The 16477-nt window shown below is 42.3% G+C and overlaps 1 protein-coding gene across 1 annotated transcript in view; it reads right to left on the bottom strand.

The window, feature by feature from the left end:
• The window catches only part of KCNJ16 (potassium inwardly rectifying channel subfamily J member 16), a 230093-nt gene that overhangs the window by 104789 nt on the left and 108827 nt on the right, over positions 1 to 16477 (bottom strand). The gene's annotated exons all lie outside the window — the stretch shown is intronic.

Genomic DNA, 16477 nt, shown 5'->3' with positions numbered 1-16477 from the left:
TGTCCAGGTCCTGGGAAAGAGGTGTTGCTTCGGCCCTTGGTCTGGAGGATCTGTTGTAAGAGTAGAGCCAAGGACATGTTTTAGCTCAGGGCTAACAGTGACCAACCTCAAACTCACTAGATTTGGTTCAGGCACAATAAGAGGCATTTTCAGAAGTGTTACATCACTTCCTCGTGGTTGATACCAGACTTATAAAAGAGTAGATTTCAGGGAGGTTTGAAATTCTCATGCTCTTTTTATGTGCAGGTGCCCCAAATGAATGGCATCTATAGAAAAAACATTCACTCACTGTCAGTTCCTGATCTGCTGCTCAGCAGCCAGACCTGGCATGCCCGGAAGTCATCACTACCTTGCTAATGTAGATACTTAAAAGTGAAATTCATCTTGTCTGGCTTCAGGGTGTCTAAAAGCTACATGAGTAATTCTGGGCTCATGCCCTCCCTCCTTTTACACTCCTTGAAGAAAACCAGGCACCTCCACATTTCGCTCTGCCTGACTGTAGGCAAGGTCTGAGGGTGAGATGAACCTGTGCCTTGTCATAGGCTATAACCGGATCACAGATAATGAGCCCAGGCTGAGGTGTCAGTGGCCTATTTATAGGATTTCAATAGTAAATCAGGCAAATCATTTTGTCATAGCAATATAAATCCCAAAATAGCATCTCTGTACCGCTGCCCATCCCCATACCTCCCTTCTGCTGATAAAGATGGCATGGAAATGAGATGAGAGACAAACAACAGAGGCTTCTGTGATAAACAGGCCTTAAAAAGATTGCAAATGGAAAAGAAAGATGTGGCTGTATTAAAGATCACGGGATAAACGAGCCATGAGTGTAACAAGAGCTGAAAATGGGAGGCAGATACTAAGTTCAGGAGGGAAAAGGAATGTCCTTGCCTTGTGTGGGATACAGGGACCAGCCAGGATCTGGCCAGTGGAGCAGGTGCAGAGGAAGATGGGGGGCAAGCTAAAATAGCTTTGTTTAGGCTAGGAAAAGGAGGAAAAGGCTAGGAAAAGGATTGCCTTCTATAAATAGTCCAAGTAAGCCCCCAGGGAAGGGAGATAATTATTTAAGCTAAAAGACAATGTTGGCCCCAAATCAAACTGGTTGTGAGTAAATAGAGGGTGGAAACATGAAGGAGGTTTCTGAGCATCACAGGAAAGATGTTCTGAAGCAACTTTCCAGTCACAGCAGGAACCTGAGCACTTCTAAATCCGTCAGAGCAGGAAATTGATCTCGGTGCCAAGATATCTTCCAGATCTACATACACATTACTCATGCTTTATTTAATCTTTATTTTGCCAATGACAAATTTTTGCCTTGCCTTAGAAAATAAGACTGGACAAAAACTTCCCAGACTGTATGGTTGATAGGTTGATCGAAGGCAGGTTCATTCATACTGATGGGTGTTGGGCTGGCATCAGTCGGCACATCCACAAGTGACATCTACAGTGTTCTAGTCCTCCACTACCCTTATTACCGTAACAGCTTCTTAATATGTTGGGTATTTTCGCTCATTATCTTGCCTTATCTCTCTCTCTGCAGTTTATGTACATCATTAGGCTAATGGAACACTGCAAGAATGATGGGAAGTTTTGGCCTGGGAAAAAATGCCATTAAACCTCTTTAGGAGAAACCTCAGTCAACAAAAACTATGGAAACAAAACCAAACCAGGACTGGTGCCTGGGTTTGAATATGGCCACTCAGCAAACAGGGAAACTGAGGAAACTGGGGTCAAATTTCCTTCCTCTGTTTAGCCCTTTTACATAGCCTTATACAGAGAAATTTGATAGTGATAGAGGAAAACCCCACATTCCCATGGAAACTTTGGTGCACACTTTCCAGCAGCAGTGTATAAGAATGGACCAGAATGGTTCTTCTTTAGGGATTAGCCTCATACAATCCTTTGGCTTAGCTCTTAGTAAAAAACATATTCCAGCCCAATTTGCACACAGTTACTTTCTCAGTGTCAGAGTTTTACCAAACTACTTTCTTTTTTTCTCCCCTTTATATCTGAGGCAAATAATTGTGCAAGACAGGCACTAGCTTTCTAAGGAGTGAATCCATTGGTCAAAAGGGTTTCCTTGCTGTATGGATGAGATTTCTACTGCTTGTCCCTAAAGCAAATAACTGATTGTATCAAAACTATTCAGATTTAAATAGGAATTCTTATAATGGAAGGAGAGATACAGTATGTTCTTTTTCTGTTCTCTTTCTGCTTCTGAAAAGATCAGATTCACGCTTACCTTCTAACGTAATCTACTCTAATCTCGAGTCATCCACCACTGAATTGACCAAAGTACAGGAAAGCAAGAAACCAGCTTTTTCACAGCTGAAAATGAGTCAACCGTGCACCTCAACCCTCTAAATGAAGTAAAAGCAAGGCTGAGATGGGGAAGGGAGTAAGGTTTTGTTAATAGAAGCAGGCTGTGACCCACGCTTACCTTGATGAATAGGAATAACCCTGTGCTCTGAACTAGATGGGTAAATACAACCTCTGCCAGGTACACCATCATCCACTTTCCTCATATATCATGTCTGAACTTTCATACCCCGTCGCACATCAGAGGGTGGTTATCGAAGGATGATGTACAACCTCTCTGCTTCGGAAATTGTCTATTTAATAGAAGCTCCTGCTGTGTCTCAACAGTTGCATTAGGAACCCTGTCTATCTCCCATGTTCTAAAAAAAGCCATTCGTGAAAGCAGGCGAGCACAAGAGCTGAGTAAACTTGGACACAGCTCCCAGCCAAATTATGAGCATGCTGCCAAACATGGAGAAAAGTGCATCTGATTCTTCTGCTAAGGCGTCCAAGGAGGGCCACAAAATTACAGTTGAAACTATAAACAGAATGAGTACATTTTGTTCATTTTCCTGTTCTCTTTGTAATCGATGCAATATGAAGAGCTGCTATCAGTAGAGTTATACAATCAGATGGTGGCAATAAAAGGAACGTTAGCAAGCCTAGGATGTCATAGGAGGTTGACTGAAGGAAGCAGTTATAAACCAAGACCATTTATATCTATTTAGATGAGAACACCAGTTTCGTGACAAAGTCATTTTGATGTCTGTCTGCCCACTTAATACTCAACTGATGGATGTCTGCATCCTGATCTACAGTGGTTGCCTGGAGAAGGATCAGCACCAAGGATTATACATGCACAGACACGTCTCTGTGCACCTTGAATAAGATGTGTGTTATATATAGTCACAACATATCCATGTATAAGTGAGTTCATCTGATGTACACAGTATTATGCATATGCACAACAGCATCATCATCGTCCTGTTTACTGTTTCCTCATTCTATTAGACTCATGGATGGTTTTTCTTATTGTCATGTTAACACAAACGGGACTGCAGGTTCACAGCCTCACAAATCTGTGGCGTGAGGAATACAGTGAGTATAAGACAGGCGTCTCCAGCAGCTGTCAGCAGGGAGCCTTTACTGGAGCATCTTTTGTTCTTTGGCATCTGAAAAGGTCCTGGTTCTCAGATGGTCTTCAGGCTTGTTTTCTTCTCTTACAGCCATTGCTCTGGTATCTGCAGAATGCACTTGGAAAAATCTAGGGACTATCAAAATGAGAGCTGTAAAGCTCTAAAAACAAACAGACATTTCACCTGTCTCTAATCAGCCCCATCTCATGGTTTGGCTTTGATTTCCCCAGTGCAGAAAAGAAACGTATAGGATTTTAATTTCCTTGGCTCCCAAGAGCAGTATGAATGAGACTGCAGCATCGCGTTCGGCTTGTGTTATTAATGGGCTCCATGCTTGCAAATGTCTCATTCAATATATTTGCTCAAAGTGCTTCCAAAAAAGGGGGAGAAAAAGAAGAAAGAAAACATCAGGTTTCTAGGTCTAATGTATGTGACCTGACAGCATGAATACATTAGATCTTCTACAGAAACATACAATTCCAGCACTGTGCATCGGATCTCTAGCCTTTTTATCTCCATCTGGACCCTAATCAGTGTGCTAGCATACTGCCTGGAAATAAGCCTTATTTTCCTGCCATTCTGGCTCAGACTTTCTCCCCATTTGAAAGGGTATGACATGCCTTCTTACAGTCACTGTAAGCTGGGAATGTTTCTGATCTCTTTGTTCAAGCATCCCGAGCATCTTCCGATACAAGTGTTTTCTTTTTTGCTGAGTTGCTTAGTCCCCTTATGCCAGATACTCTACAGGCACAAGGCAGCATGGCTCTGCTGAAGGCTGTATGCTCACGTCTCTCTGCTGAGGATCTCATGCATCATTTTCCAGTCCTAAAGAAGGTACAGTTCAATAATCCTAAATTGAGACCTAGGAGATCTCAGTCGTCTTCCAAAACTTCAAGCAAGCCATGGCATTTCCCCACTTCATGTCTGGTTTTTCCTTCCCATGCTCTGGCTTATCTGCAAGCCTTTAAGTTCTTAAAAGAAAGAGCTGGTTTATATTATGCATCTGGACAGTGTCTAACACAAGAGGGCCCCAGTTTGATTAGGGTCTCTTGTGACTACCGTAATGCAAATACTGCTAATAAAATGCATTTGAACCAGAAAAAAGGCAGTGATGCTTCTTTTCCAGTTAGCTCTTTCCTTGGGAAAGTCTGGGAGAGGTGGGATTCTCAGCCAGAGGCTGGGTGGCCCAACTTGACCCATCCTGGCATAGACAACCCTTTGAGCTGCCCTTGCAGTGTTGCAAACCAAACTGTGCTCACCTGTGCGATGCCTCCCTGTGCCTGGAGTGCTTTGCGCATCCAAATGTGCCATATATTTGCCTTCCCAAAGCAGAGCCTGCTTCTGTTAACAGCAATTAATCACTTTATAGCCAGTCTTTTATTATTATGAACACAGCAGATGTGTTTCCATTAATAGGTCCCCAAGTGAGCCTTATCCAGCATCAGTGACACTTAATGAAGGAGATTATGTGGCCTAAATAGAGTTTTCATTTTCAGTGTCTTCCCACTCCTATCTGCACTACCAAGTAAGCAAACAAAGCGCAGTGGAAATCTTGTTCAGGGCTCAGTTACAGTACATAGGATAAACTTGCTGCCAAATATTAAGATGTGTGATTAACAGCTAAAACTTGCATCAGTATTTTTACAAGGATCTGAAACAAAACACTAAAAACAAGCATGTAGCAGTCTTCAAACTGTAGTGGTAATTCCAAGCTCTCCACTTCCCCAATTAACCTCAATATTTGAGCAATGAGAAGGCAGGCAGCTGCTCCCTGGGAATGTGTCTGTCTCCAGAATATTGTTCAATCTCAGGGAACTTTTCAAGCGTGCTGGTTGCCATTAAAAAGTCATCACTTCCAACAGTGGCTGAGACCTAGCAAGTCATTGGGTGCTTATGAAAGAGTATCTAACTAGTAATTATGAGGGTAATCATGAGGGTTACCGAGCTGTGGCACATGAGGTTTGTCCACATGAGCCAGCCACATCCATGAGTGCACGGTCAGGTCTGAGGGGATGGGCTGTGGATGCAGTGCACAGCATCCTGCTCAAGGAAGATGCTCATCCCTCCGCTGAGCTCTGGAGGCATCCCAGGTTGATGCCCACCATCCCAATGGGCATCACTGAACATGGACCTGTCCCTGATGTACCACCCTGGGGCTGCTCAACACTTTCCATCTCCTCTGAAACAATCAGCAGTTAAATCTCTGCTGACATGGAGCCTCTGGCTTTTCTCTTCCTTAACAGCAAAAAAGCATGGGTAGCAGGCACAGGGCATGGATGCTCTTCCACACCATGAGATGTTTTGTGAATAGGATGTTTTCCAAAGTGTTTCCTTTGGAGGGTCACACTCTGCCATAACTTCTGCTCCCTTAAATTACTTCTGGAACCAGACCCCATCTACTCAAATGGCTTCCTACCCATTTTCAGCTCTGAATTGTCTGAGGGTGATTGGAATTTAGTCTAACTTAGTTAGATCTTAAAAGCAGATAGTCAAGGGGCTACACTGCCTCCTTATTCCCAGCACAGTAAATAGAGGAGGCAGCTCCTTGCGTAATACAGACAGGAACAATCCTGTGCATTTCAAATAAGTCCTCCAGGATTCATAAGGAGCACCTCCACTGTATAAACGTGCCATATAATTTTAAAATCCAGAAAGATCGTCTCATAAATTCTATACATCTGTCTTCCACTGGTCTGTGCAGTAAAGGATATTAAAATATGTCATGTCTGCAGTATGGAGCCACTGGAGAGGGAGTTCGGTCACTCAGGGTGCAGTATTTAGCCATTAGATAGTGACAAACTGACCTCACTCCTATAGGAAAGGTGGGAGTGTGATCACGTTTAAAAGCACAGGGTATTCTATAGACCACTTTAACCCATAAGCATGTTTTCAGTCCCTGCACCAAATGCTTGAGGTCTGACAGAATGGAAAAACGATGAACTTTGTTTCTCCACACATCAAAACAGCTTTACCCTTCAAAAGATGCAGATAATTAAGGAACGATCACCCTTAACTGTGGCCCTTTAAAACAAAACAAAACAAAGTGTGGCGTTTTTAATTAAAGCCTAATTAATCTGAATAAAGTGAGGAAATCACATCTGGGCCGTTGCTGCTCTGCAGCTCCTAACCACAGCATGCGTGAGGTTATGTCAAGGACTTGCTTGTCAGCTTTGCTTTAACTCACATATGGGACTGGGTATGAAAGAAAACCCTAGAGTTTTTACTTTCTACAGTAAAAGCCAAACTAACATAAAATGAGATTAATGGCAACAGCAGTGACTGCTTTCATTTCCCAATGAACTCTCTCAATAGTACCAGTAATCAAGATCAGGTTGGGTTTTTCTTCCTTTGTTTGTTGGTTTTTTGGTTTTTTTTTTCATTTTAAAAAAACACCAACTTTTCATCAGAGAAAAGAAAAAGAAATACTTAAAATACATAGACACATCTGTTCTCCCATATTAACAACATTACATCTTTCTCCATGTGATGCACAATGAATCATCTCAGTGTGTTTTGCTTTATAGTTTTGTACAAATCCAATTCCTTATGACTATTATTGTAATAATAATATTTTCCAATTCAACAGTACCTTTCGTTTTGAGCTTCTCAGGGCAAGAAACTGTTGACAAGAAGTGAGTTGGACCCATTGAAACAGCTAGGAAAAAGAGAGACACAGCTGTAATTACCAGAGTTAGAATTTGTCTTATAGTGGGGAGAAGATAAGAGTGCAAATAATATTTTCGTATGCAGACGTATAATTTTCACTACATTTCGGTTAAATGAGCAAGTGCTGTAATCTTCATTTTTAATGCTTAGAAAAGCAAGCCTTGGAGCACCTTACAGATGCTTTTGACTGGCTTTTTGCCTTCTTAAGAAGAATTAAATCACATCCATGGCACACACTGAGCAGGGGAGATTTCACATTGAAGCAATGAATACAGGGCAGAGGTCCTGCAGCCCATCCGTCTTTTGAAGAGATGATGCTGAGGCTTTAGCAGAGCTAAGTGAACATCCAGCATCCTGCATTCTCCTCTGCTTCTAATAGAATGCCCGCAGGCAGCATGTTTGTCTCTATGGGCTTCACTCAGTATACCTATGGATTTTACTGATGTTCCTCATGGAACAAAATGACCTTCAGTTTTCTTTTCCTTCCCAAAGGCTACTTGAAAATGTAATCTCAGCTAACTTTTTACCCAATGAATTAGTAAAACTGCAGTAAACCCCAGTTCAGGCACTCTGGATTAGTGGGGATTAATGCCCACAAGTAGGTACCAAAACTGTATCTACATCCTTCCAGTCAATGGAAAACCATTAGAGTTGGACACCTACATGGGTTATATAGGCATCATTAATCTAATGTGGCAGCAGCAATTAACAGTTCCTTGAAAGATATTGATCCTGATACTTTTGACCACGTGTCTTAAATGCTGCATGAGGGCAAAAGTCTTGTTTGTGTTTGCTACCAACATCCAATGGGAACGAAGGAATGTTTTCTGCAGCAAGGAATGATAATGATGGTTCTTTATATAAAAAAAAAAAAAAGAGAAGAGAAGAAAGGGCAAGAATCCTTGATTCAATTAAGTCTTAGTCATGTAAATAGTTGGGAGTTTCCAGAAAGTAATGTCTTTATAGCAGGATGCCAATGTAGTGTATAATTAAAATGTAAAAAATGTAGGAAGGTGGCCAAGCCTTTGATTATAAACAAGATTTTCCTAACCCACCCATGACTTGGCATTTTGATCCTGAAATTTATCAACAGGAAAAGGTGATGATTTCTTTTTTTGGACTGGAATGGAAAATAAGTTAGTTTGTAGAGAAATAAATCTTGTTCACAAACTTCACTTGCTCCTTACAAAGGCTTTTAGCATTTGATCACGCTTTAAACAAGAAGGCTTTTCTGGAAAGGATTTTTGTTTTGTATGATTGGTTGCTTTATGTAATAACTGCTTTCTATTGTATAATATGAAAAGCAATGCAAAGCAGTCAGCTTTTACATAACAACAATAATTTAATTACAATAATTCAGTTCAGCTTTACTGTGCTGTACCAAAATGATAACAAGACTGAGCGTGACATTGGCAGCAAATATCAGTGTTTAGCACAGAGGAATCCCAAAATATCACTGAACGCTTTCTCCAGTTTCTCAACCAGCTCTCCCAAGCAACTTCAATATAAAGCCCTGCACAGCTTTGTTATTATTTATACCCTTCTCTAGTTTGGAAATCAGATGGAGCCCTTGACATAAGGTGATTGAATGGATCATCAGTTGTATATTACGATATAGATGGAGGGTCAAATAATGGGAATCTGGTAATGTCCCACCCAAAGCCTCTAAGTCCAGGATGAGTTTTTCCATGGACTTTAAGTGTTGAATGAGGGAGAATTTTTAAATGCAATATTATCTTTTACTTTATTGCACTTATCCTTGCATTAAAGTAGTCATTAAATGCAATATTATAAGCAATAAATCTTATTAGAAAAGGTTTTTTAAACTCTAACTTTCGCTTATTATAAAGTTCCTTCTGGCATGGTCAGGTCTGATGGAATTGCAGGAAGCTGAATCCATCTCTGATAGGGTTTCTGAAGCTGAGCTTTTCCGTGTCCTGTCATCATGAACCTCCAGCAGCACAAATGCCTTTTGCCAGCATTTGGCACTCAGCCCTGTATGAGCTGCAAGCTGGCAAAAGAGACCCAATCTACAATAAGACCTGCCTGGAGCTGGGCAGCTTGATCAGTTCAGTGAAGTTAACTCGACTACTGGTGCCCCAGTTGGGTGCTACCATATGAAGGAATGGAAAACAGTTGGACACAAGTTGTGCTCTCCTCACTGGACAGTGGAAAGGTTCAGCACCCCCCCCCCCCAGATGCCACAGATTTAACTTCACTTATACTTCAAAGTAGGAGTCTTCAAACTGTGATCTCCACGGTAGAGTCTCAACTCATTGTCCTGTTGAGCGTTTATTTTCCCTTGTAGAACTTTGTGAAGTCCAGGCTTTACATTTTAAACCATCAATAGATGAGATCAGTAACAGATCACATAGAATGTATCCTCCCTGATTACTCATTCATGAACAGTTGGGTCTACAGATTTTCTTATCCCGGTGTCTTTGATATGAAGCACATTCCTACCTCTTTATGGAACAGTCCCTGCAATTGCAAAGCTTGGGCTTCTGCAAAACACAAGCTGTGTGAATTCATCAGAATGTATTATTCGTTATCAAGCAGCTTAAAAGCAACACCACGCCTAGAAAATAAATTAACAAATCATATATTGTTCCCCTAAACTCCTCAAAATGTATTTGCGTGTTTTAGTATAACGCCAAGCATGTTTGCATTTCTTATTGCAGAATATAGCACTCAGCAGCCTGCGATACAACAGTTCAGACTGTTGGCAGCAACGATCCAGTTTCCATTTCTTTGAGTGCAGGGTGTGGAAACTTTCTACTTCCTTGGAAACTCTTCTGAAAACGGGTTTTCACTCAATTCAGCCTCTAAGTGTTTAAGAGGTGACTGAAATCCTGAAAGTGGACTGACTGTTTTAGTGCCATTGGCAACCTGGGGAGGTTTCTCACTATGTGAAGGAAAAGGGGGGATAAAAGTGGGAGAGAAATCTACATTATTAAAAACCTAACTAAGGATTTTCAGTGAGTTCCTTCTCTCTCCCCTCTTACTCCTTTGAAAAGAAGGAGGTGAAAATAGCATTATACTTCTCACTTCAAAGTATTATTTGCCTTCCGCATCAAAATTTCTACCCATGCAGTTGTAGCTTCACTTTCTGCTATTGCTCAGCACTGGTGATTCACTGCCATTGGCTAAAGGCTTTATTTAACACCAAAAAATATACTTCAGAGAATTCCCACCATTGTCCAAGTAGCAGGCAAGGCTGTGCTTCAATCTATATCATGACTAGAAAGGTATTCCAAAAGAAACTACTAACAGAACATGGTTAACTGACTTGAGATAGGAAATCCCACTGGGTGGGATGAAATTCACCCAAGTTTACTGATCTATAGTTAGGCATCTATTTAGAGCTGACTGTCTGCAATTCCTCTTGAGTCTCTGGTGGTGGGAGATGACTGCTTCCAGAGGGTGAATCACCCCATCCGGCCATGAATCACCCTCTGGATGCTCTTGCCATTCCCTGCTGACAGTGGCAAAAAGCGGATGATCTCAGGCCATGTGCCACTCCGAAGTGGCTACAGCCAAGTGGGATGGGTGCTGTGCGCAGATTGCTCTCCCCCACCAGGCTGTTGACAGTGTGCACACTGCAAGACTCAGGGATGCTTGTCTCTGCCGATGCTCCATCTGTCATGGTACAGTCAGGTCAAGAGCCAGCATTTTGTTGCCTGAGGCACAGACAAAATCAGCAGCAGCCTACAGAAGGCTAAGGAAGAAAAAGCAGTCACTGCCCAGCGTTATGAATAGGTTAATAGCTGGAGTAGGAACAGACACTGGAGCTGTTTGGGTAGTGAGGGAGTGCTCCAAAACTGGAGTAAGTGGAAAAATGCATTACTTAAAGATTAAATTTTTATTGGTCCATTTACCAGATATAAGCACCTCAGGAGAAAGAAAGGAATTAAACAATTCAATGTGGCAAAGAGAAGCCAGGACAGGGGAGTCCCATTTCAGCCCCGTATTCACAGGGTAAGTCCTCCTAGACTCAGCCTTCTTGTCTGACCTTTCAGTAAAAGCAGGTCCAAATCCAAGGCAATATACAAGCTGGTTTTTAGCCCACTTTCCCCAGACCATATGATCCTGGATTCATAAAGTGATTCGGAATGATTTGGGTTCTGGCGTCTGTGAGTAAAATCTAGTAGCAAGGAGCACTATTTTATTCACAATAATCTCACAGGTTTATTGATGCTTTAACATGTATCTCAGACACTGGGCAGTTGCAAGACTGCCACATAATAGAGGGAACCTGTGAAACCTGTGTTCAAATAGCTTTCTCTATTGTTTTATTTACAACTGGCATAGCTGGCTAGAGAAGGCTTTTGTAGCCGGTGTTTTGATATATTATTGTGTAGCTTTTAATAAGACAGTCATATGCTTGTATAAACTTTCTGCCTTACTGAAATAGTCTGATTTGTGTCTTTTCATTTTGTCCTAATCTCACTCTTTGCTTTTCCCTTTCATTTTTTCACCCCACTTTTAGATCTTGACATTCCTTACCTTTGGGCAACCTCCATTATACAAGAAAAAAATCAGTACTGAACAAACTAACCTTGGGATAGTTAAAGAAATAACTCTTTTCCCAATGGAAATATCTGAAATTCCTCAGCAATACCATGAGAAACTAATCTTGAATTTGATCTGATTTTACAGGATGATTCATGGTTTCTGACTCAAGAAAAGTAAACTTGTTGATTATAGTTTAGGTATCACATCTTTAAAAAAGGAGACGCTATTTATTTTGTTACTTTCCATCTAACCAAAGAAAATATTTCTCTCTTTCTGTGTTGCCAATAATTTATGAATATTAATAGCTGACATCCACATTGGACAGAGCAACACGTGGAAATGCAGCAATCCTCACCAACCAGCCAAAGGAGACAAGGCAGGACCCAAAGCAACAGGGGGAGTTTGTGGTGAAGCTCTTCTTGAGCGGGTTCAGGACAGCAAAGCACCATCTTAGCTGTACTCCCTTGACCTCTGTTTCGAGTTGGCCACGTTGGGTTTTGTTGTTGTTGCTGTTTTAATGGAACTTCTTGGAACAGAATGTGCATTTCTCAGGGTAAGGCTAATGCACATGCCACAGCGCTGCGCTTTCGGTTGCCATGGAGGGAGCGGGGCTGCTTTTGTATCCTGGGTGAGGTCTTCTTGGTACTCCTTAGGAATTATTCACCCCACTGGCAGCTCTGTATGGGGAGCTAAATGCTCTGTAATGCGACTAGGCAGTCACCCTGCAACCCCAGTGCTGTGTTTGCGTTATTATACCCAGATGTCCATCACCTGGCAGATTCACAAGAGTCTTTTTCTTGTATGGTAATTATAGCAGCTTCCTGTGTCGCACTTCCCTTCAGGTGTGGGTGGGACTTCTCATTTTGGATGAGAATGGCAAAACCGTGCAGTCCAAAAAGCCTCTGCAGCAATAAAAAGAACATAAAGTGAGCAGACAGCAAATACACACCCTGGTCTTGCATTTATCCTAATTCATACTTGACCTGCACACTTCCAGTAGTCCCACTGCCATCAATGGGTTTACCAGCTTAGGGAAATGACAGGGAGATGGCTTGTCCTTGCTGTGCAGCAACGGGGACACTCATGAGCTGACACCTGAACTCAGGCACGGATACCCAAGGCACGTGGGTGTTGTCTAGGCTGTTGCAGAGCTGAGCTCTGAAGCAGGTGCTGGCTGGGGTGCTGCTGCCTCACATGCTGGGACAGAAGAAGAATATTAAATGATGACTATTTTATTATTGTTTTCTACAACAAAACAGGCACACTCACTCTTGTCAGAACGCTGTAGCAGGAGGAAAAGCTATTGAATTATTAATTCCTGAAGGCTAATTAATAGGAAGGATGTTAGGAAAGTTTGGAACTCGAAGTTCAAAGCCTGCATGGATGTAGCTGTGAACAGCCTTCACCAGCTACACCATTTGGTGTCACACACACATCCAAACAATACTTAAAAGGATTACACAAACACACTAGCCTGGCAATAAGAGCCTTTGTTTAGCAGCAGAAGACAACTGAAAGAATTTTATTTACAATTGATTACCAAAAAAAACTAAAAAAATAAAACAAAAGCCTCTTGCCAACCGTTCCTTTCAACTGAGCCAATTCAGCACATGATACAAAGCAGATTGGCCAGCATGACACAGGCTGAATCTCTAATTTCTTCTTATCCTCTTTTTGACATGTGCAACTGAAGCCTAATTTGAGATGTTGTTTCTACAAGGTAAAGATGTTGCTGCAATTATCTGCTGCAGTGGTTGTTAGCTTTTTGCACTTGCTGATTCACTGCCATCAAGGTCCAAAGAAATGATGAGATTGCAAAACAGCATGTGCTGGGAAAATGGAAATTGCTTTTGCTGCTGGCCCAGCACTGCTTTTGCCAGAGGTTTGGGTTGTGCTGGCTGCATTTCCACTCATCCTGTAGGTACAAGATCAGAAGGAACTGGGAGTTGGGAGCTGTGGGAGGATGCAGTGGGAGGTACTCAAAAGCTACGTGGCTGCTTGCACCCGTTTACTCTTTCTTCTTCGCTGTTGGTGTTTGCAACCTGGAGCTGCTCTGCAGCAGCAGCCTGGTTGGCACAGTGGAGCAGATTCTGGATGGCCAACATAGAGATCCTTGCTTGCTTGCAGCATTGGGGTCCATATCCCACCAGCTAATAGCAACAAGGTGGAGTCGGGGTCTGACAGCTTTTCCACACACAGTGGTTCCTTCCAGGCTTTTTCACTCAATCGGGTTTCATTTCAGTTCAAACAACTACATAAATGCCATGTGTATTTTCTGGAAGCACTGTAGGGGTTCAAGGGGTATGTAGAGAGTTCTTTATAATGGGTGACTACTGCCTTTTATCATTCAGATCTATTGTATGACAGTTACAGAGGCAAAGCTGAGAGCATCTATACGTAATGATAACAAGGAGTGGGCATCAAATTCCACCAAGGACAGAAAGACATCACCAAGGGCCAGCAAGCTGTTTAGAGTCAAGAAATAGACATTTCCTACCAGAACAAATAGACTGCTGGTGAAGGTGAGGGAAGTGACACCTGCAATTACAAGGCAAGAGCTGGAGCCATTAGCACGTACTCAAATCCCCATTTCTCATCTCGTTGGGGGATCATCACTCTTGGGATCATCTTGCAGAACACAGACCATCTCCAGCTGTGGTGGAAGGAAGCACAGAGCTGGTGAACCCATAGGAAAAACTAGGGCTGGGCTTTTTCCTCTTTGGTAAGCATACACTTAGTATTAACAGAATTAAACAAGTTTATTAAGGAGCAGAAATATTATCACCCTTTACTATGGGTGATCATAGCAAAAGGGCAGTGCCTGTAACTCAGAAACTCTGTGTGATACAGAACCAAAACTCTACCCATAACCCTGAGATGCTAAGGTTCATCAGGCTCTTTTCCTGATAAGTTAGAAAATACAGTCATGGGGAATTATATTAAGTGCAATTATCTTGTCCCATAGCTGCAGCATGAAAGGTTAGAATCATAGAATCATAGAATAGTTAGGGTTAGAAAGGACCTTAGGATCATGGTTGTTGGGAACCAGCCTACTCTGGCTCTTAGTTGAAGCCCATGGACTCAGTTCTCCTTCTTGTGATTCTGATTCCCCTTAAATACATGCCATATCTTGTGTTCACACTCAGGCCACATGTGAATATCAAATCAATTTAATAAGGGATGTAACCCATCCATATCAAAACTGGGCTCTGTGTAAGCAGCGGCAGCATCCGCAGTTAGGGCAGCTTAGCTTACATTTATTTAACATTGAGGAAATTTAAGACAGTAAAAGAACATATTTTGGCTAGCCTTAATCCTTAGCAACCTCCTAACGATTTAGACAGCTGCTCTGGTTGAAGGACGAGCACATCTCAAGGAGTAAAGGTTAATATCTGCGTGAGAAACTTCCCCCCCCCTTTTACTGTATTTTCTTTGCCAGAAGTTTTTTCCAGGCTGTTTGCTTGTTTGTTTGTTTGTTATAAATTGTACCCAGCAAAGAGGTTAAGATGGGTCTCGAGCATTTTATTCCTTTTAGGGGGAAGGGAGCTAGTGGAGGAGATCCAGGCAGCCAGAGATGCCCGGACTATCCTTACACACGCTGTCCTGATTTCTACAAAACCAATGAATCTTACAGAGCTACATCCAGTTGACAGAACATATCCAAGGGATAGAAATGTCTTTATCTGGAGTTCAAGGATGCTTCAGCCAAAGGGCTTGTGGGAGATTCACTCCAAATTCTGCTTGAATGTAGCCTACTTCACAGGCTGAGAAAGTTGGGGCAGTTCAGCCTGGAGAAGAGGAGGCTGCGTGGAGACCTCAGAGCAGCTTCCAGTGTCTGAAGGGGGCTACAAGGATGCTGGAAAGGGGCTCTTCACTAGGGACTGTAGTGATAAGACAAGGGGTAACTGATTTAATCTTAACAGGGAAGTTCAGGTTAGATATAAGGAGGAGGTTCTTTAAGGGTGATGAGGCACTGGAACGAGTTGCCCAAAGAAGTTGTGAATGCTCCATCCCTGGCAGTGTTCAAGGCCAAGTTGGATGGAGTCTTGGGTGGCATGGTCTAGCATGAGGCATCCCTGCCATTGGAACTGGATGAGCTTAAGGTCCTTTCCAACCCAAACCATTCTGTGATTCTATGACTCTGCAACACAGCTGCTCAATACAAGTGTTAGTAAGCAGCAGTCTCCTATTTCACCCTCTCTTCAGCAGCATGGCACAGGCATCACTCAGTGTCCTTGGCAATGTAGCACACCCATGGTCACTTACTGACCCTGTGCTTTCCTCCCCTCCTGCATTTTCTCTCCAGGGTCCTTTCCTGACCATACACCAAAGGTCTCAGTAAAAACAGATGATGTCCAAATACATATAAACATTTGCTTCTGTCATTGCTATTAGCAAATTGGATAAACATCCTTGGACATGCTGAGCTGATCTTCTTTCTAGGTGTTACTCTAGTTAAATCACTGGGTGGATTTGAGGGGTTTTCACCACCTAAATGGAGAGCCTGGTCTGGCCCTCCACCTCTGAGCCACCACAGCTACTCCAGTCCAAGAAGCAAGGGGATGAAATGCTAGTGGAGTCATCACTCCTCTGGATTGTATACTGTTGTTACCTCCCAGCTGGAGAACAGCACGGTGTAACTTGGCCTGGAGGCATCAGCCTTTAGGAAATTTCAACAAGGAAAGATGCAGAATCGAGAGGAACCTGAAGGCAGTGAAATAATAAAGGAGAGCTTGAAATAAAATATTGCAACCTCGAAGAAAAACTCAGCAAATTGATCTAAGGATCCATCTGATCAACTGAAATAAGGAAAAAAGGTGAGATAATAAGTCTTGTGATGGAAGAGGGGATGTGTTGTT

Source organism: Pezoporus wallicus, unplaced genomic scaffold (assembly GCF_028554395.1).
Source record: "Pezoporus wallicus isolate ANWC-B61680 ecotype Strahan unplaced genomic scaffold, APGP_CSIRO_Pwel_v1 contig_3710, whole genome shotgun sequence".
In the NCBI taxonomy this organism is placed as follows: Eukaryota; Metazoa; Chordata; class Aves; order Psittaciformes; family Psittacidae; genus Pezoporus; species Pezoporus wallicus.
The sequence above is the reverse complement of the archived record's forward strand: the minus strand, read 5'-3'. Positions and strand labels throughout refer to the sequence as shown.